Source organism: Mustela nivalis (assembly GCF_964662115.1).
Source record: "Mustela nivalis genome assembly, chromosome: 8".
Lineage (NCBI taxonomy): Eukaryota > Metazoa > Chordata > Mammalia > Carnivora > Mustelidae > Mustela > Mustela nivalis.
In genome coordinates, this window is record NC_139027.1 from 26,262,278 (window position 1) to 26,284,207 (window position 21,930).

The following is a 21,930-nucleotide window of genomic DNA, read 5'->3' on the forward strand; positions in this document are numbered from 1 at the left end:
AAATTAATGCTTCTTGCCAGAAAGGTACTTGTGGCTATGAATAATGCACAGTCTCATTTTATAATTATTAATGTATGCTCTAACCTAAATCTGTTAGTCAAATGACCGAGAGCAAAACAGAAGACTAGATATGGGAATGCCTTTTTTCTTGATTGCACTCATCCAAAAGTGTGAACCACTAGAATGAAAAGAAGAAATGTGACCAGAATCTCAAACAAGAACAAAACGAACACGGCGTTCTGAAAATAAGCTCTCTGACGAAGATATATTTTCCATCATACTAGCTGAACAGTTAGTACAGGTAACGCCTTCTAGGTCAACAGAAGTGGAGTTGCTAGAGGACCCTTGGAAACATCAGAACAGAAAACCCAACAACATAAACATGATCTCAACTACACCATCATCCCGGAAACAAGGGTTTCTTTGCTACGGCAACGATGCCCTCACAAAGAGCAGTCCTCCTGAGATTCAAATGGTGATTATTTTAAAAGGTGTAGAATCCTTTCAGGATAATAATTTCATGAAATCGGTTAGCAGTCACTTTGTAAGGGCTGTTTTTATAAATCAACCTGAGCACTGCTGTGAACTTTACCTTAATAATTTATCTGATTTTTTGAAACTAAGCCAGGTAGAAGAAGAGAATGAATGCGCAAGATTAATTCCAATGACTTTATTTCTCATCCTTACCACTAACTCTAGTACTGTTCTTCAAGGAAATACCATCCCTAAATACTGCACCTAAAAGTGCAAACCTTTAACTTTTTTCATAAATCAAATTTATCTCTATATTTGATCTTATTTTTATTACTACAAATGCCAAGATCTCCTGCTACCTGGTCCTGGCAACAAAGCACAACCTGCCAGCAATATTCGGTGAACACTGTTTTGCATGCTTGGTTTACAACTTCCTACTGTTACCTGGTTTCATCAGAAGTGAAAGTTTGCTGTGTATGTCTACATCTTTTTTATTCTTAAAACACAAATCCGCATTGCTACAATATGTGTATGTGGGAAGTAGAGCTATAAATCAGAAATGAAAATCAGAGAGACAACTGTGGCCTAGAAGAAACCTCATGCAACACAGGGCCTGTCTGATACACTGATTTCTGAAGGCACCAAGTCCTTGAAATCCATCCTAGAAACTCTCTACCTAAAAGCAAATGTAGATTAGCGGACAATGAAAAGCAGGACTCCTGCCTTAGGGTAGGTCGGGAAATGAACATTAGTATCTTGGGAGTTACGATGATTTACAGAGCCATGATTTAATCCCCAAGATTCATGTGAAACAGACCACGTGACGTGAATATAACAAGAACACAGAAGATGAAGAAACTTTAAGAATGTGTTTGAAGACGTATTTGCACATTTCTCATAAAACTGGAGTTTTCTTGGTGTAGTAATTGGACCCCTACGCCTAACAGGCACCAAGCTCTGAGTCACTGGGTACTTGGGTTTGGGAATCTCAGTGATGACAACAGTAATGACTACCAACACTATCCAAAAACAATAATAAATTTTTTTAAAGATTTCATTTATTTATTTAAGAGAGAATGAGGCGGGGGAGGGGCAGAAGGACAAGGGAGCCGCACGGGACTCCATGCCAGGACCCCAGGATCATGACCTGAGCTGAGGGCAGATGCTTAACCGACGGAGCCACTCAAGCACTCAACACTATCCAAAAATCTTTACTGGCTCCCACCAGCCCACAGTCTCACGTCTGACCCCTCCCACTGATAAACCAGGCCTGTGCCCAGCACCAGCTAACCTCCCACTGCACCGGCGGAACCTCCTATCTTACCAGTCCAAGGAAGCCTTGGGGCCTGGGCACTCATGTCACCAAATCCGGAACGCCCATCTCCTGGTTTGTGCCCCCCCACACCGCAACCACTCCCCCAGGTCTCTGATCACACCCCATTTCTCAGTGAGACTTTCCAAGGCCACTTCATTTAAAACGTGTCCAATGGTCCCTGTTCTCCTTCTCTGCCTTATTTTTCTGCACAGCACCTAACTTCTTCTGGCATGGTATAAGTTTTATGACTAATTTTGCTCACATTTTCTCTCTTTGTCAGAAAGCTCCAGGCTGGCGGGGATTTATCTGTCTTGCTCACGTCTGAAAAGGGCTTACACACAGTAGGTCCTCCTCCACAAGTACTTACTGAACCCATCAGTTCTATCAGTAGACTGTGCACATCCACTCTGGTGGGCCCTGGCTGATTCGGTTTCCTCTGGGAAGGCAAGGCACCATCTTTCTTCCCCCATTCACCTGGAAATCTGATATTACCTTACTGGGCTCAACTGGTACCTTCTCAGAGTTGACTTGATTTTCTCCCACCTACAAACCCTTCACTTATCCCCAGGCACTGCAGCTGCTTGTCCACAGCTAGATTGTGAGCTTCCCGGGGGGCAGACACCGCGCCTTCCAGATTTCCACAGTCACTCCCTGCTGAGATGAGCGGACGGCACACAGCAAGCCCCACGCCCCACTTGCTGAATGGAGAAATGAATGGTAACCTGGAGAAGGTGGCTGGCACGAGCGGACCTTCTGTACTAACAATCTCGTGTGAAAGAAGAGAGCGGTAGCTTGAAAGATGCTGTGCGGGTATCTAAGATTCCGGTTTGCTTATGTTTGTCAATACTTAATGCATTTATCTGTAACATTTATATTCATAGATAATAACCTTCCAGAATGTGTGAGGTGAAAAAAAAAAAAAGAAACTGTACAATAATTCATGCCCACCAGGGACTTAGGAAGCAGGCAAAACATCTTTTCAAACATTGCAGTGTCAAAATTATAGAAAAAAGTTGATCTATTTCTACGTTTTAAAGTAAAACACATGCATGCATAAACACACACATAGAGAAGTATCTGTTTCCAAAAGGAAACATAAATAAAACCCATGTTAATCACCCAGTCCTTTTGCTACACGCTTACAGCAACAGGCATTCCCTTACTCAGCAAGGCAGGTGGGCTGTACTTCTGCAATGTTATTCTATTTAGTCTTTACAGTGTTAAGTCATGAAAAACTGCTCGAATGAGCCATTTGTGGAAATACATCTACCTTAACTCCTACCTGAAAGGTTAAAAATTACTGTCTATTAACTTCAGTATATGTTTCAAAAACTAATGGTTTTTAGGATATAAAAGGAAATATCAAATTCCCAAAGGATGCTGTGATGCAATCCATAACCTATTTAACTAACAATAAGAATCACCAAGTTTCAAAGGATTAGAATATACAGAGATAAGTAGCTTTAAACTTACACTTAGGCATTGAACATAACCTTTAATAATTCAGTGGTTTTAAACACCCAAATTTATGGAAGAGCTATTGGTTCTCAAAGCAGACTACAAGATGCACACCTCGAGGAGTGAACCGCTGACCTGCCCACCTGCCCGAAGCATCCCACTGGACCTCACCTGGCGGCTTTCGGTCTTATTTGGGTAGACGAAGGGGTGTCGCATACCATGGTTTACAGGGCCAACCAATGAGTCGAATAACCGCATTTCTTTCTTAGCACCAGGGCCACCCTTCCTAGGGCTCTGTACCATGTCATGTGAGAAAAGAGAAGAGATTAGCAGCCTGCCTTCAGACAGGATGTGGCAGGACCAAGACAACCCTGGGTGAGGGAAGAGTCAACAGACTCAGCCTGGGGAGATTCCGGAAGCAAAGGAAACCCAACCCCTTCAAGTCCGGCTGCAGTTACAATTTCTCTCCTCCTAAAAAGGTGTTTCAGGGGCACCAGGGTGGCTTAGTCATTAAGCGTCTGCCTTTGGCTCAGGTCGAGAGGTCCTGGGATCAAGCCCAGTTGGGGCTCCCTGCTCAGCGGGAAGCCTGCTTCTCCCTCTCCCACTCCCCTGGCTTGTGTTCCCTCTCTTGATGTCTCTCTCTCCCTGTGTCAAATAAACAAAAGTGTTTCAAAAACACTCTGCCACCTGTAGTTCCTGCTCCCTTCCCACAAGCACAGAATTTTAAACACTTTCAACAACAAGCTGGCCTGCTGTGGCGGTGAGCCCCACAGACAGCGCGGCGACTGTGACTGCCCAGTGACTGCCCACAGCTCTACCGGGGCTCCACGAGGCAGTCCCACTCCACCGCTCCGCACCCGCCTTCTCAGCTTTAACTGGGAAGGAGCTGAGGAAGAAGCAATGTTCCTTTATTCTGGAAAGGGGCAAAGAGCTAGCTGGTGGAGACATCACCTGAGGCTGACCCTCAGGGTTTTTTAAAATCTCTTCGAGGGCGGTAACTAGCTGGTATCAGTCTAAGGGTGCTCCAGAGCCCGGTGCGTCACTGACAGGACAGAAAGCGACAGCTAAGGGTCAAGAGGACAGCCACCGGAAAGTGCAGCCACCCTCTCTACTAGCCCTGCCTTGCCAAGGGTAAGCATGTTAAAAAGCCCAGAGTCTCTAAAGAAGGGTGGAAGTTTAAGGGAGTCTTTCCTACCTCCCAACATTTGGTTTCTGAAGTAAGAAATGCATCCAGTCTGTACAGTGACTGGACATTCCTTCTTTCCATCTACAAGCTTCTCCTTCATTGCCTCTTGTTACAATGGTTTCCTCTGCCTTCTGGTCTGCGCCTCCCATCTTGCCCTCAAATCCTTTCCTCTTCACCCCAATTCCCCTGGCAGCTCACCTCCGGGGGCCCAGCACTGCCAGTGGCCCCCACCCATGGGCCTGGCCTGAGGAAGGCTGCCTGTTCAGTCGCCAGCCCAAGGCCCCCACCGGCCTGGTCTCCCCTATTGTGAGAGTCGACTGGGCCTACTTGGGGAGGTTACACTTCCCTGTACTTCCTCTCTCTGTCCCACCCCAAGTCCATGAGGCACTCTTCTCCCCACCGGCCCTCCCCTGAGTCCTTCCTGTTTCCCAGGCCAGGTCCATCCAGGACACACAATGCCAGGGGTCAGAGTGCTACATTCCAGTGGCTTCACAGGCAAGGAGGGTTCTGGATTCCTTCATGGGGGGTGGGGGTGGGGCAAGAAGGCAGGCAGAGAGGGAGAAGTTCAGCAGAGGAGGATTCGGCCGGCTGCACCCACGACTCAGGGACCAAGATCATGGGGCAGTGAGGCCAAAAGGGGCCCCCAGAGGTCCCCCCAGAACAGGTAAGAAGCAGCCACTCCATCTCCTCAGGTCTGAAAAAAGAGGCTGTCACTTGCAGGCACACTGTAAAAAGCTCAAGAGAACACAACAGACTTTTACGAGCCTTGGTTCCTCAATCTGTAAAACAAGGGGGCTGGCCTAGAGCTGCTTTTCCGAGGACCATTCTAACTCCATAGTTCTGATTCCAGGTGTAGTAGCAGTTCTCTGACCTTAGTCATTCTCAAGGCCCGAGGTCATTCTGACTAGCAAACAGGATGCCACTTCCACTCAGAAGACGACCAAGCTTCTTTCACCTCCCAGAGCAAAACTGTCCTCTTGCAAAATCAGATTCCTGTGCCTCTGACTCAGTGTCTCCCAGACTCTCTTGGTGCCTTTGTTGTGATCTGTCTTTCGGATTTTAACTTTGTAGAGGGCTGGGCTCAAACCCTCAGGCTCTGGCCTCTCAAGGGCCTCCCAACTTGTCCTGCTTGCAGGGCCCCAAGGCTCACGAAATCAGGCTCCAGGACACGGTCACCCTCTGGAGCTGAGGACTGAAGCAGGATGGCACTTAACACCTGGACCCATGGAGGGGCAGCTGGGAGCACCATAACACAGTGTGCACCGTGGAACTCCTCAAACCCAGAAGCTCGAGTCCACTGAACCCCAAAAGGGGAGGCTGGGGAGGACTGAGGAGCTGTCCCTGTGTAGGAAGGTAAACAGGCCAACTTCAGCCTGGGTGCAGGACTGCCTACTCCCTCCCAAAACAGTCAAGGTGACTGTCCTCTCCTGGAGGATGGGCAGTGAGGGCCCATGGCTGGACTGGCATCCCACCATACTAGGGACAGGGGTCAGTTTGCTCATCAACCACCTGATGACTGATGGGAATAGAATTTGAGAGGGAAGGAAGAGAGAAATAGTGCCAGGGGGACTGGGGAGAGAGGATGAATGAAGAGGAACCCACTGAGGGCTGCCATTCATGAGTTAGACAAAGTCACAAGAAGCATCTGTCAGCCGGGTTCTACCTCCGGAAGACACTCCACAGAGAAAACAACACACTCGAGTGGTCAAATCTGCCAACTGTACTTCAACTAAACATCTATCTTCTCCCTTTCTTTAAAACCAACAATTGTTTCTAGTAAGTCCCTATGAGTAAAGGCTGACAACAGCAAAAGAGTAATTCTGTATAAAAGATAAAAACGATCCTACAAAAAGGTATCCTGACTCAGAGTCATCTCATTCTAAGTAATCCCTTTTATTGAAAACAAACAAAACAGAATCCCAGATCATTTACCACCTTCTTCCTGTCAGACCAGGACTCAACACCGAATACTCCTTTATTTACTAAGATCCAGACAGTATCGAGAGAACGTGCCTTCCATGTGGTGAATCATCTGGAACTAACTGCACTCTGGACTTCCTCACCCTGCCCCAACTCCACACCACCCTTCTAAGAAAGCAGTCCAGTGTCCTATGCAGTAAAACGTGCATGTTCCCACCACGTGTTGTCCCCACTACTGTCGACAGACGGCTCCTCTGTGGCGGCTGATTCCTGCACACAAGCACGGTGTGCGCCCAGAGCAGACGCTGCTGGGTGGCCCCTAAAGACTGCCCTATGACAGCTCTTCTGTGAGGAAGGTCAGCTTTTCAATGGGCCACTTCAATCTGAGAGAGATGTGAGAAAGAGGAAAGGCAGTTCTACACTCTTCTTTTTATAAAATGATGAATCCTTCAAACCACCTGTGAAATAATCTCACCATGTAAGAAACACACAGCACTCACTGACACTGAAATAAAATTTATTTTTTTTTTTAAGTTGGGTAACAAGGGAGAACCTTAATGGTCGAAAGAAAAAAATTCTGGAATATACCAAGACCTAAAAAAGAAAAAAGAAAAGAAACATTATTAAAATGACACTAGACAACAAAAATGTCATTTAAAAGGGCAGGGCAAATGGTTTCCTTTGAGTATGTATGTGTGTTAAAGTTCTTCCAATTTCTCCATAAAGAAAAAGGATTCTAACTATTGTTGCAATCCGGTCACATAAATCATTTCTTGAATCAATAAACACTTTTAGAATGACAAGAAGCTGGAGGACTGCCGGAGGACCTCAGGTTCATGTTCTTGTCACCTTTGCAGACACGATCACTCTCTTAAAACCATCTTTTCCTAACGCCAGGGCCTGGGTCAAATACTCCCACCCTTTAGACCACAGTCCCTACCAAGAGAACATAAGGATGTATCTTCTTCAGTCCTTGCCACATGAAACAGTATCAGCACAGACTTTTAAACTTTTTAGCATGGAAGCAATGGCTTACCTCTTCTCGCTAGAGCTGTGGTCTTCACTGAGGATGGCTCAGGTGCCTCATGACAAAGGAGTGGCAGTGCTCCTTCCTGCACCATCTATCAGGACCCCTTGGGAACCATTTGTTCTTCTTCGGGTAGATGGGCAGTGACTCTGACAGCAGCCCTTCACATTCAATGGTCTATCGCCCAACAGCAAGAGACCATCACCTTAGGGCACCTACCTGGGGGAAAAACACGAACAAGACCTCCTCACAGGTACCTTCGAGCCTTCAGTGTGATGTAATGTGAAGAAAAATGTGCCATCAATTTACTAATTAACTTCAAATATTATTTACTGAGCAAGTACTTCTTTGTTGGCACCACTGTAGGCACTGAGGTGGTGGCAAAGAAGCAGTGACCTATTCAATTACAGAGCATCTTTCTACCCATCTTCCACCTCCAAAGCAAACATAAGTCAGAACAGAGTGAACCCGCAAAGGGCAGAGCCGGTTTTAATACAGTCATCAAATATGCTGGAATCTGAAATGTGCCAGTAACAATGCTTACTGGAAATAAATCACTATGAAGCGGTTTTGTCCTTTCAAAATTATCTTGGGAGCCAGTAAACATTAACCAAACTACTGGGAGACTGGGTGTGTTGGGTCTGATTAACAAATCACAGCACACAGTTACTGATATTTAATTTGGAACATCCTCCTATCCTGCCCCCCAACCAGGGGGGAAGTATCTTCATGTGGACAATGTCTTATTTCAACCAAATATTACTTTTATTTTATGGTAAAAGGAGGGGGGGAATCATTCTTTCCACCTTCAGAATATTACGTTTAATCAACAAAACACTTAACGAACCCCTGCTCTGTACAGGCCATAGTGTACAAAGCTGAGGGACAAAGAGCTACCATGACAACTAACATTTACCACCTGCTTATTATGTACAAGTTAGTATCGCAATGCTGTACACAAAAGAGTTAGCTTAGGTCTGGCTCATCACCACCTCAGTGAGGTAGATCCTATTATTATTCCCATTTTACACATGGAAAGCATGCACAGAAGTCAAGCAGCTCGGGCAGGGTAAGGCACCAGGTAAGTCACTAGGATGGACTACGAACTGACCTCAGGGCTTGAACCCCTGCTAGTACATAATACTGCTTCCCCAGATAAACGTGGTTTCTCCATAAGGAACTCATTTAGCAACTACCTTTCTCCTGAGGAAGTCATCTCCTCCGGGCAGGTTTTCCTGAGACTGCATCCTCCATGCTCTGTGGCAAATGGAAGGAACACAAGCTAGCCGTATGGGTAAAATGTCCCAAGACAATGGTGACTGCTCATCCGGGAAGGAAGCCGCGGGGCTGAGGAGGCAGCGCCAGTGCTTGGAGTGAGGCCAGAAGCACCATGAGGAGAGCAGTGGTCGGGCTGGCTGGGCAGTGTCCCTAAATTGCTAAGGGCAGAGGGTACCCGCGTGCAGAGCTGGGGGTTGAGTGAGGGCAGCAGCTGGAAGTGGGACTTCCTCAAGGAGGGTGGGTACGAGAGAAAGGGACTCAGACCTGCCCAGGGGAGATCAGTAACCAACCCATAAAGAGAAAAAGACTCGGCTTGGGGGAGGACAGAGGGAGGGGGATTGGGGCTCCAGTGGGCTGTGTCTGCCCCTCTCACTCTCTCTCTCTCTGGGTGCGCGGAGCACTGGCGATGTGCACACAGAGGCAACAACAACTGGGTGTGCTGGGTCTGATTAACAAGTCACAGCACACGGTTACTGATATTTAATTTGGAATATCCTCCTTTCGTACGTATTATGTACAAGGTAGCACCTCCCACAACTCCAGCCCCAAATGCTACAGGCATTCAGTGTTCACGGAACTGCCTTTCTCCAAGACGCATGGTGTTTTGTTCTTAAAACTCAAGTCTCACGGGCGGTCAGGAAGTTAGTTATTTGACTACAAATTCGGAATGAAAAGGGACAGAGTGGCTGTGGTTGGACTATGGTTCGGGGAGACATCCAAGACACTCGCCACACTAGATCCAGACCTTGAACGCTGCCCCTTGGGAGCACCATGTATGAGAGGTAAAAGTGTGAAGAAACGATAAACACATCCATCCACCATTTACCCCTGGCTTGAACCTCTGAGTCTGCAACCTCCCTCAAACTATATTTATACCTTCTCCCACTGCCTCACATCTGAACAGCCAGAAATAAACCCAGGGCTCTCAAACTTGAACCCTTCCTCCTCTGCCTCATCGAAGCTGGCCAAGTTCCAGGGCTCTGTAAGCAAAAAAACAAAACAAAACATGCAGCTCAGAGGCACTGTACTAGCCCTCGCCAACTGCTGAAATGTTCTCCAAAAGTCAGACGCTTTACATTCTACCATAGGACAAGGAACATACAAATCGATTTCATTATCCATTGATTTAAACATCTATAACCACATTGTTAAGAAGCATTTGTAATGAAAACACAAGTAATTTTGGATGATAATAAAGATCAGCTGATTAATGATTAACTGTTTAGTATGAAGATAATCTACTGATGAAAAGACTTAAATTAATTTTATAAATTTGTTACAAGAGGAACTATAGGCCTTACATAGGGCCAAAGCTTAGGACGGTCCCATGCTCCTTCCCCCTGACAAACTTTTCCCTAAAAGCTGTCAGCTTTCCCACACATTTTTATTCACCCTAAAAACCCAATGTCAGCACACATATTTTGGTGCTGGTGGCGAGTGTCAAATATTTGCTTTAGTACTGTTGGATGTATCTATTAATCTTTGTGCTTTAATTAATTTTTAAAAAGATTTTAACAAATTTTTAAAAGATGTTGTACACTTGACTTTAATAAATGCTACAGTCCCATAATATTACCTAAAATTCCACAAATATCCAAGGTTAAACTATTAAATCTAATGTGATTTCACCTTCAAATTGCTTTTTCAGTACAAAGTGTGCTTATTTTAAATAAATGTTGACCCAATATGTGTTAAAATCCAGCTGTGCAAATGCATTACTGAGCTCTAGATACTGTGGTTTAGTGGCATGTTCCTGGGTTCTCTTTCCAACCAAGCAGCAGCCAGAGAAATCTCCAGTATTTTCTGGACTGGAAATGTTGATTGGTAGTGATCACATGCATGAATTATAATTTTTGAAAGACTTATATTTCAGAAACAGTCATTTAATTTAAAGAGGTAATCAAAATTTGTGTCTTCCTTTTGATAATCCAAAAAGCACCTCAAATTTATATAAAATATATCTGAAGCCTGGAGATCTGGTTTTCAATACTGTTTGTACAACTGGTTTTGAGTGAGAAATTTTTAAACAAAGACTACAGAAATGAATCTGAACTATTAAAACAGATGCTATCTATACGTTTTGAATAGGCAACCAGTATCTGAGTTGTAAAAACTATTAAATAGTTTAATAAAAAATAACACAAGGAAAAAAAAGTCTGTTTTCCTGATAGAGTTTCAACAAACTTAATTCCAAAAGCGATCCAAGGTTTTCCAAATTTTATGCATGTGCCTCATGGGATAACTTCTAGACCTCCGGTTTTCATTTATAAATTGGTGGAAGTGGAAAACGTAAATTCTCAGGTAAGATCCTTGGTAACAAGAGCCTGTGTCTCGTGCATGCAAAGCATGCTGCAAATTCATCTTGAAGTCAGTATCTAGTATCTATTTAGAATGTAGTTAATTATATCCATCTTTCGCTCTAAATAAATATTTGCAATCCAATAATGCACTGCAAAAAAAAAGCAACAGCATAAAAATGTCCCTACCCAGAGGGCTGGCTATTTGCACAAAGCCAACAAATCATTAGTTAACAGAGGAAAAGGTTAAAAAAAGCTTCAGTGTCCTCAGAGTCAACATGGTCCTGGTGGTAGCAAAGATATATGACAAAACAGCTAAAGGCCACCATCTTCATGCCAAAGCCCCGGACACAAAGTGCCACAGACACAGGTAGCAAGTGGTCAAATCCTCAGTGAGGGAGAGAAGACAATTGTTTTCATGTCTGAAGAGTCTAGGTAACTCATGGAAACAAATTAAGACTACAAAGAATTCTGCCTTAAATTCACCAGAAGTGGTGCTTTATTTTTTCTTTCTCTTTTTGCCTTTTATATAGTCCTGAAAGGAAAGCAATAAGAGAATGAAGTAGAAAGATACAGCCAGCACATCTTGGTTAATAAGCTTAAATTATAGTAGTGAGATGATGTAGCAACATAGGAAAATTCATTTGATATAATTTTAAAGGAAAGAAGCAATATACAGATGTGTGATTTTAAAAATGTATGTATACAGAGGAAGAGCAGACGAGGTATACACATACACAATAGCACAAAAACTAGTTCTTGGGTTTGGAGCAAACACATTTTTGGATCATTGTTTCTCTTCTCTATTTCCCAAACTGCCCAGTAAAGTTAGTTGTCTTTATAAGACAGTTTCTAGTTTCTAGTTTCTCTCCCCAGCACATAGAGCTAGTTAAGGGAAATAAAATATTCAAGAAATAGAATTACAGAGAAAGAATTTAGGTGACCATTCAAAAGACTTGGGCCTTTTTCCCCCTCTTTACAGGGTAAGACCCTTTCCCACATGCAACTAAGCTCTGAGAGTCTGAGTACAAAAAGTTCTAAGAGATTTCTGTTTCAGTCCTTTCCAATGGTCTCCTTGGCATAAGCAAGACATCAGCAACTCCACATCAGACAAGTTATCCTAACTACAAAGAAGCAACACAGGGAGGAGATGCCTAGAGCTTTATAGAAGCCTCTTGGGAGACAATCTACAGGTCTTTATGCATATAAATTATTGAAGGATGGCCAGAGACAGAATTTTTTCTTCTGTTGGGATGAACAGAGTCTAACATTCCACTTAGAAGAAAATGCTATCATAGTAGAAAAATGGACACAAAGAGATGATCAAGGCAAGACTGTGCCCTGTAGGGAATTTGTGTCAGTTTGAGTGTATAAGCACACGCACACATCACATCACATGCAATGTGTGTGCAGCTGTCCACTTAAGGACACAGTTTTCCACTGTAACAAGACAGAAAGAAAACGTCTCTGTTTCCATTAACTCTAAAATCATGCACCGACACAGGGATGCTGTCCCACCACGTTCTGCCGGTCCATTGGCTCCGCCACACAGTTTTCCCTCGGTCATGGTGACTTCATCTCTACCCTTCAGAGAGCCACATCTATTTGCTTTCTCCAGCAGAAAGGTGACCTTTTTCTCCCCCAGCCCCGTCCCTGGGTCCAGCTGTAGGCTCATCAAAGGCCAGTTAGGAAACTGATTTCCCCTAAAGATCTCTGAGGGGTTCTTTTTTGGGACTCAGGGCAACTTGGCTATCTCTGTAGCTGAAAACGGTACTTGCTGGTTGCACTTGACACCTACTTCTCTGGTTCTCACCTTCCTGATAGTCTACTTTTCAGTTACAGAACTGTTTACTTTGGCTTTCAACAAGAGGGGCCCTCCCTCCTTCAAGTGTGTTTCCCCATTCTCCGCCTTCATTCATTATTTTATTAAAGACTGAGAGTCAACAGTCTCCTCTAACTGCAAGAACAGTTCTGGGTCCTTCACCTCTACCTCAAATTAACAAAAAGCCACAGGTTTTGCGATACACCTGCCTCTAATCTGGGCAGTATCCAGCATCAAATTAAACACTGCTGATAAGGTCTTAAAGAAGGCCAACTCTTGAAGGGGAACAACTTCCCAATGTCTGGAAGCTGACTTTTAAACTTTTAACAGTAATGAAGCCACCTAAAAGTAAAAAATGTATTTTTGAAGAGATAATCATCAGTGGACACACAAAAAAATTACCTTGCTTAAAATCGTCAATCTTTCATCGCCAACAAAGCATCATGGAAAACTAGAGCTCTACTCCCATAACCTTAGCTGTCAGTTCCAGCTTGCCCTCCTCCCCCTTCCCAAAGCTTTTAGGACAACTGGTGCTCTAAAGTGGGTTACTGTGAAGCTGCCAGCCATGTCACTGATATTATAAACAATTACAATCATGTGTGAGATGAGCACCTTAAATATGGGAAAGTCGAAGGCACATGCTGTACCAAAGACACCAAAATTAAAACTGCACTAAGGAAACGGGGCTCTCCGGGCACACTCACTAAGGTCACAGAAGGTTACAGATGCCTGACTTCCACTGGGATAATTCTGTATATGTGTCTGTGACCCTGTATCCTTTATCTTGGGCCAATCGCTCTCTCTTGTTTCGCAGTTGAAAAGTTCAATATCAAATGTATCACCCCAAAGGTTGTACTTTACTTCTGTGTCCTTAAGTGTCTAATGTCTTAGTGTCTTAATTTGTAAACCACTTTAAGACCTTCAGGAAAGTAAACAAACAAACAAAGAGTTCATGACTGGTGCTAAAGGAAAAACAATTCCACCCGGCTTAATAACAAGTTGGGATTCCAGCCACGAGTCATCAAGAATTCCTCAGTCCCTGAAGTCATAGGGTTTGGAGTAAATCCAAATGGAATTTTGCTTTTTTAAATTCCTTATATTGCATTCCTATGGACTTCCTGTTCAAACTCTTGTGAGGCATTCTTATTATTCACAGTCACACACTTCCACCCTCATGTTGTCAGCCTTGGAGCTCCCTCCCCAAAGAAGGTGCACAGTTAAATTCCTGAGGACATTTGCAGATCACCTGCAGCAGCAAACAGGCTGTATCATTCACTGGCACAACACTCAGATGGAAAGTTCTATCCGTGTTTGTTAACTTAAACTCCTTCCTGACCAGGCCACATACATGCTTCAGACACAATCCTGGATTTGCAGAAATTACGAACATTTACTATCATCAATTATTCATATAGTCACTTATCTAAAGCGTGTCTATATAATAATTCATCATTGTTTGTCAGTTACAGTTTACAAGCAGCTGATCACTGCAGCAATCGCCAACTGCCCAGTGTCCCAGATCTCTGGTGGTAAAGAGGTTGGTTACAAGCTGCCGCCCACAAGGAAAATTCTTACGAGCTGATGAAAGGTTGGCGAATGAAAGGTGACACCTTTATGGCAGACAGGCAAAGAAGGAAAAGTTCTCACAAATAAAAATTACCTTTAAATATTTGCCAAAATAAATACCACTGAAATTAACCTATCACAGCAAAATTTAAAAACTGAATTCTAGGGATGCCTGGCGGGGGGGGGGGGGGGGGGGGAGGAAGCTGGGGGGAGGGGTGAGACAGGAGAGAGGACCTGGTTAACCAGTTCCAAGCTTCCTTCTGCAATGATGAAACTTTTCACTGGGATTCTCACAAGAGCGTTCATTTGTTTCACTTTCCACAATGCAAACCAAGCAGTTCAGATGGAAAAGTTTTTGTATAATATCTTGGATGACCTTGAGTCTAGATTTAGTCAACAAATGCTCATTGAGTTCTTCCTGTGTGCCAAGCGCTAGAATAACACACAATCCTGGCACTCGAATGGGTCGCAATGAGGCAGAGAGACAGAAATGTGAACTCTAACACAGTGTGAAAAATGTTATAGCAGGGGAAGGAGAAAGTGCTATTTATGGGCACTGGGGGTAGGGGGATGGCATTGCTTTTTCCTGGGCAGGGCAGGAAGTCCTCACAAAGGAAGCAGCATAAAATGGCAGGCTTTGAAGGATAAGGACACATTCTGAAGGATGTAAAGATAATCTGGGGGAATCTGAAAGCGGACACCACACCCATTTTCCAGTTGCTGGCTTTGCCCCCGAACCTCTAGTTGCCACAGATATTAGGAAGCATGTGCCGGACAGGTCTCCTAATTTTCTGCATTCTCAAAGGGTCTTTCCCAACACAAATTTGAAACAAAGTTTGAAAGCCTACACCTTGAGAATAGTCAGGTTCTGAATTTAGGAGTCTAATTTTCCCTTACCTGTGGGCTTTTAGTAATGACATGCAAATCACTAAGGCTCTATGGGAAGTTAAATGCTTATTATACTAAGATTATTAAAAAAAAAAAAAAAAAAAAGGAAAGTTGGAACCATTATGCAAATGAAATATATCCCCTCCAAAGAAAAAACCAATTCACTGTTCCTCCTTTACTACTAGTCATCCTTTATGTTTTCGCCCTCTTTGTAGCTAATACCTTCTACTTTTCCATTCTCTCAAGAAATGGTATCAGCCAAGCATTTCTGACTCCAGGGCACATGCTTACACATTCACACACAGTTTAAAAAATATAATACATGACTATTTTCAGTGCCAAACGTAGCTGTAACTATATATTTCTTTTGGACATGTTTTATGTTATAAAGCATGTAAATACTTTTTCTCCCTCAAGTTTTCCAGAACTCTATTGGCAGAGTCTTTTTCCTTTCTTTTTCCAAAGCATTGAATACAATTTCCTGAACAGATAGTCAATAAACTTGGTTGCTGAGCGCTCACTCACCTTTTCCCAACATAGTCTTTGAAAATAATTTCATCTCCTTCCAACCAAAAACACCTCTGGCTTCTTTTATTTGCTTATTTCCCTATAGAGGTATTCCATTTCCCACCCTAAATTTCTGTTTTTCCTTTCTACTATGACATCTAAAATTCCTGTGTAAGGCCAAAAACTATATTTAGTGATAACCTGCTATCAATCATCCCACACTGCCCTTCGCATAATAAATCTTTTGTCCCAATCAGCAAGAAATTAAGTCAATAATTTTCCTGAGCTCCACTTGCCCATGTGTAGGTATCCCAATTAACTAGATAGTTTAAAAGCCAAAGCACTTTAATTAGAATTGTTTTTTCCACGTGTAATAAAACAATGCACAATCTTTGTTAAGAAGTCATTTTCAGTTTGCTGATCTACAGAGTAGATAGTATACTTAATTTGCTCCAACTATGCAAGTGGTTTTCAGCACATAGACAACACAATGCAAAGTATTCTTTGTATTGTTCTCTCAGTAGCTGTACACACACACACACACACACACACACACACCCCACTCACTCACTCACTCTATGTCCAAAGGTACGAAGTTAACTACATCTTGAAAGAAGGAATTATCACAGCTTCTTGTCTCTCAAAGTCACATCTGTAAGGGTACCAGAGGCCCAGCTGCTGATGCTACAGATTTTGCCAACCTGGGCACAGCTTTTTAGGCCAGCATATCTACCACAACCCTGTAAACCCTGTTTCATGAATTTTTATCACTTGCTGATTCCACAGAATCAAATGAATCACATGTACTGGCAACACTTCCCCTCCAAACATTTCTACAGAACTCCTCTCTGCCATCATGCTAGTGTAGACACCGTTACTGGAAGAGGTCCTTACAGAGGACTTTTGATGGTTGGCACCAACTTCTCTTACTAGTCAGGTCACCAGTCGCTGGAGAGCTGCATACAACCATGCCCAGAAGAACGGAGAGGCAACCGGAAAGACTATGGGAAAGCAAGCCTTTCAAGGAGAGATCCAGCTCGCCCTCCGTCATGGCAGGGTTTCACCGGGGAAGGAGGGCCAAAGCACAGCACAAAGACACAGGCATGAGAGGTACCAAATGGACCTTCTAGCACAGACTCTGACGGCAGCAAACATACACCCAACACCCTGGCCGCTTCCAAGAGAGAACCGCTCTAGAGAGAAGGCCCTAGGCATCGAGACCGTCATTACTGCCCCCCACCCCACCACCATTTTAAAAGTTCTTAAGTTCTCAAGCTAATATGCACCAACCAAGCAGGAAGAAACCCAAATAAAGACCTACTGATACACCAAAGGAGAGGAAACTAGAACCTAGCTTTTCAGCAAAAGCTCCGGTGAGTAAATGAACACCAGCCACCCCTCAATGGCTATTTCAGACACCACCATTATTAGCGATCCAGAAATCTACCCTGGAAGGACAGATAGGATAAGATCCGGATTTAACTTCGGATATCATCAAAGAAAGAAAGAGCAAGTCACAGTACTCCACAGCCCAGAAAGGTTTTCTGTTAAATGAAAAGATGTCTATCCAGTTATTAGTAATCTCAAAGCAGTTTTACAGACTGGAGGGGGGGGATACTCTTCAGGAGCAAAAAGCAAAATATCACAGAAAACTAAAAATTAAATAAGTTCACATTGCTAAGGATTGGTGGCTTAGGTAATTGAACTGAAAGTGAGAATCACAGAAGAGATCTACATAATAATTAGCTGCTGAGTTTTCTCCAGTCGCATACTCCCAAATGGAGTATTTAGCATTCAGCAGACTTATTAGCGAATAAATGCCCGACTGGAATTAACTAGCACCTCATTCTGGAAGGCTGCTCTTGGCAAAGACGTAATATCCACAAGGCAGAGCAAGTTGATTGCTGGTGTACACTGCAGGCTGGGCTGAGCGTCCCATTCTTTGGAATAATTCATGTTACATCAAGTTTCAGAGCCACAGGTCCACCACCTGGACAAGAGGCAAAGGATGGGTGAGGCTTCTTCTAGACCCCCCAGAGACAACCTTCCGAGCTTCACAGCTGGCCTGCTCTCAAACAGTCAGGGTAGGCTTGCTGCCTCGCAGACACACAGGGCTTCCTGCTCTCGTGGCTCGAAGCACACAGACATAATACGGGGGCTGGGGCGGCGGGCAGCACGTCCTTGTGCAGACACTAATCCTCCCACCCTCCGGGTGTGAAGCACCCAAGGGCCACCTGGGCCAGAACCTCGCCCCAGTCCCCAATCCTCACGTGCAAGGACTGCTGTGTCTTTAAATCCAGCCTGCTCCTTAAGGAAACTCCCTGGCAAGTGAAAACAGCAGCAAAGGTAAAAGAATGCTGGGAATTTGGCTGCCGCCTGCAGTATTAGGAAGAACAGCAATTACTCAACTCTCTCCTGGTGTCAGAGGCAGAAATGAGCATGTGAATTTGGGCAAGTTTCGGCCTGTCTCTGCTCAAGATTCTCCCCTTGGGGTATCTGTCACCTACCTTCCTCATGGTCGTCATAATTAACGAAGTCAAGGAGGAAAAGGGGCAGAGTGAAGGCAGCAGGCCGGCACATTCACAAAAGAGAGGCATAAATTCTGCCCTGACTCCAGGCCGGGCTAACAGTCACCATGGCTTAAAGATTGCCAGCATTTAAAGACGTCAATAACGTCCCGATAACTGTGATTTGCCCTCTCCACCGCCTCGCCATAAACAGAACTGTGCGAGAACGCTTGATCTCTTCCTGCAAGCCCTTCCGTCGACAGCACTTGGCAGAGTCCTGGAGACACGACCACTTCTCCCTTCCCTGGCTCTGCAAATACGAGGTAATATTTGACTCCTGTGCCCCACTTCTAGGTCGTGAAAACATAGATCTTATGACCAGAAGAGCCTTAAGATATCATGGGTTCAGTTCCTCCACCTTCAGGTAGGCAACTATCTAATTCCCTTTACACAAAGTAAGGCAATGTCCAGGGAAGCGGAGGTTTCATGTGAATTACTGAGCTACGAGGGGCCGAAAGCAGATCTGAAGGCACAGCTACTTCGTCTCCCGTATCATGTATATTCTCCCGAGCAGGAATGTTGTGTTCGTTCTCTCTCTGAGCAGCCGTAAGTCCTCCCTGCCACAAACCGGTACACGCATGAACCCATTCGTCCTTTTGATTAAAACATGTAAATTCATTTGGCCTTTCATTTTTAGGTCACAGACAATGGTAACAAATTTTCCCAAGATCTGCCTGAAATAGAAGAACTCAGTAGTTCTGAAAAACGCACAGAATACTCAGTGTTCCTCAAACCATTTAAACATCCTTCTACGTTGGTTTTTGGAGGCAGAACTACCTACTTATCCCCTTTTCCCCCATGCAGAATGTAAATGTCCATGTCTTCATGAAAGCAAAGATGCCAACTATGGGAAGGGAGGAAAAAGGGGAGACCATGTGAAGGTTTTCTAGGTCTAACACTTGACCAGAGGATGGGATGTTGTCTCTGCGGAACCCAGAACACACACCGTGGGTACTGAGCGCCTGCATCCTGGACGGACGGTCCCTCACATGTGATGGGTCTGAAGTGGTCCAACTAATCCTTAAGATGAAAAGTCTAGCTCAGGTCAAACTTTCTTAAGGTAGCTTTACCTTATTTTGGCAGGTCTTTTGTAGTCTTAAAAAAGAAGTATCACAACTCTCCAGTGTTGAGGTGCCTTTTGTTTTATCACAGCTGGGAACCGTTCTGCTTGTGGCCTTTGGATAAGAACCTAAATAAGGTACCTCTTGCAGACCCAGGACTTTGCAGGCTCAGGTTTCACCCTGCCCTGCCAGAAATTCCTTTCTGTTTTGAATCTGAGATGTTTGTTTATGGTTTTTGTTTTGAAATGCTAAATAAGACAGGCACAATCTCTAGTTACAGCCTATATCCTTTTTTTTTTTTAACCTTGCTATAGCCAGAGTGGCTTGTTGTTAAGGACTAAGGACTTCCCTAAAACTTCCAAAGAGCAGACTCTTCAAATTATCTTCTCAGGAATTTGAAATGTAAAATAACACCTTGAAATATAATTAACACTTAAATTTTTGTTCTTAAATGTTCATAAGACAAATGTTCCCAGGTGATTTCAAATTAGGGTGTTATTTTGGGTTTGAAAAGCACATAAACAAAACCTTGAAATTTCAAAGTTTATCTCCCCTTGCTTGTAGGTTACATGTTTGAATACCAGCACTCTTGATGAAAGATAGAGGCACAACAATGATAGGTAGTGAAAGAGTTTCTGGAAGAAAATTCAATTTCTACTATGTGATAATAAGGTCTGGTTGTCAAGAAGAAAATAAAAAACAGTTGCAAACTACTGATTGCAAGGACTGTATCTTCATCAAGTTCTTTCTCCTTGTTCCCTAAGAGCCAGTATAAAGCATTTGCTTTTTGAGTCCTCAGCCCCTATTTACTGGATAAAAATGATACTCATTTGCAGGCATGAAGACAGCGCAGCAGTTCTGTCTTCCGAAAGTGGGGGAGGGGGCGCACCTATACCAAGAACTACTGAGATGAGAACTCGAGTATTTTACTTCTAGGTGTTTTTTCCTAGCCTTCCGCTGTAGCACAAAGATGCTGCAGAGAAACCACACGGCAAGTCCACAGGAAGGATGGCTGGAACGCATGGGATCAAGAAAAGCAATGCAGATGTTCTCTGTGCTGCACCCCATCTCCTGCTCATTCTTAACCTGCTCTTGTCTTTGAGCCGGCTAGGACAGCAGCTCCTTCCTTCCTTCCGTCTGTCCGTCTGTCCATCCATAACTGCAGTGATCCCAGCCTTGCCCTGGTGACACTCCCAGGGTCTCACATGTCTCCAGGAATGCCCTGAAACCCACAGAAAACTTCTAACAATAAAAGGAAATTTAGGGTGCCTGGGTGACTGCCTTTGGCTCAGTTCATGGTCCTGGAGTCCAGGGATCGAATCCCACATCAGGCTCCCTGCTTGGCAGGGAGTCTGCCTCTCCTGCTGACCACTGACCTCTCCCCTCTCATATTCTCTCTCTTTCTCTCAAAATAAATAAATAAACAAATAAGTCTTTTTAAAAAGTAAAAGGAAATTTAATATGCTTCCATTAAACCACAAGCCATTGATATTAAGATAGGTCACCTTTAAGAAAAAAAAAAAGATAGGTCACCTTTTAAAAAGTCTTAGTTTGAAAACAGCTCACAGGTACTAAGAATTCAAACCACAAAATCAAGTAAATGCCCACATTCTGCAGAAACAGCAAAGAGGCTCGGGACTACAGCAGTAGTGGATGTGAGTGTGAAGGAGCTCTGTCACAAAGCGCATTTTCTTTAACTTCTATATAAAGCTAACAAAGAAAAAATGAAAAAGGAAGACAGAATGAAAATGAGAATTAACAATATCTTTTTAAAATCTACTTGGTACCAGGAATTATACTCTACACACACCAACACACGTTACCTGTGTCATTATATACGTACACGTACCCTCTCCAACCCTCAATTCAACGTCCACCTCACAGAAAGCTAACAGTATTACATTTTTACAGATGAGGAAACCGAAGCCCAAAACAATGAAGCAAGCTGGTTGTTCACAGTTAAAAAATAAGAACTGAGATCTGAACCCAGGTTTGTCTAGTATCAAGACCCCCCGCCCCCAAATATCCAGCACAGAGGAGTGGGAAGCCGGAAGGAAGACAGCAGAGAGCACACCCTCCAGACTTGCGTGGTGCCACACCCCCACTTAGTCCTTCCTGGTAGGTAGAGTCAGAGCCCCTCTTCAGTTGCTCTCCAGATGCTCAGCACTTCCTTATCTCAGGGCTCAAGAGTTGCAAGTAACTGTCTTGGATAGAACTGTCTCAACTCTCTGCCATTAGACCATGGTCTCTGTGAAAGCAGGTCCCTATCTTTCTTACTTTGGCTGAAAAATAACTACGGTAGCAGGTAACATGATCAGGTCTCACAGGCCATGCTCTGTTCTATATGCTTTCCATGGACTAGTTTTTTGCTCCTTAAAATGTGGTCTCAAGATCAGCAGCTTTGGCATCACCAGGGAGTTTATCAGAAAGGCAGAATCGCAGGCCCCAACCCAGACCTACTGAATCAGGACCTCCATGCTGAATGAGATGCCCAAGTGATTTGTGTGCATGTTGAAATTATAGAAGCACAGCGTTATCTCATTTAATCCTCACAACACACAAAC

The 21,930-nt window shown here is 44.0% G+C and overlaps 1 protein-coding gene and 1 long non-coding RNA gene across 8 annotated transcripts in view; both read right to left on the bottom strand.

Moving 5' to 3' along the window:
- Positions 1-21,930, bottom strand: part of CRIM1 (cysteine rich transmembrane BMP regulator 1) — a 189,646-nt gene that overhangs the window by 159,503 nt on the left and 8,213 nt on the right. The gene's annotated exons all lie outside the window — the stretch shown is intronic.
- LOC309871870 lies at positions 6,854-8,547 on the bottom strand. The gene is made up of 2 exons (XR_014315533.1): positions 7,390-8,547; positions 6,854-6,947 (listed from the first exon to the last, which is right to left on the bottom strand). It is a non-coding gene; the product is annotated as an uncharacterized lncRNA (long non-coding RNA).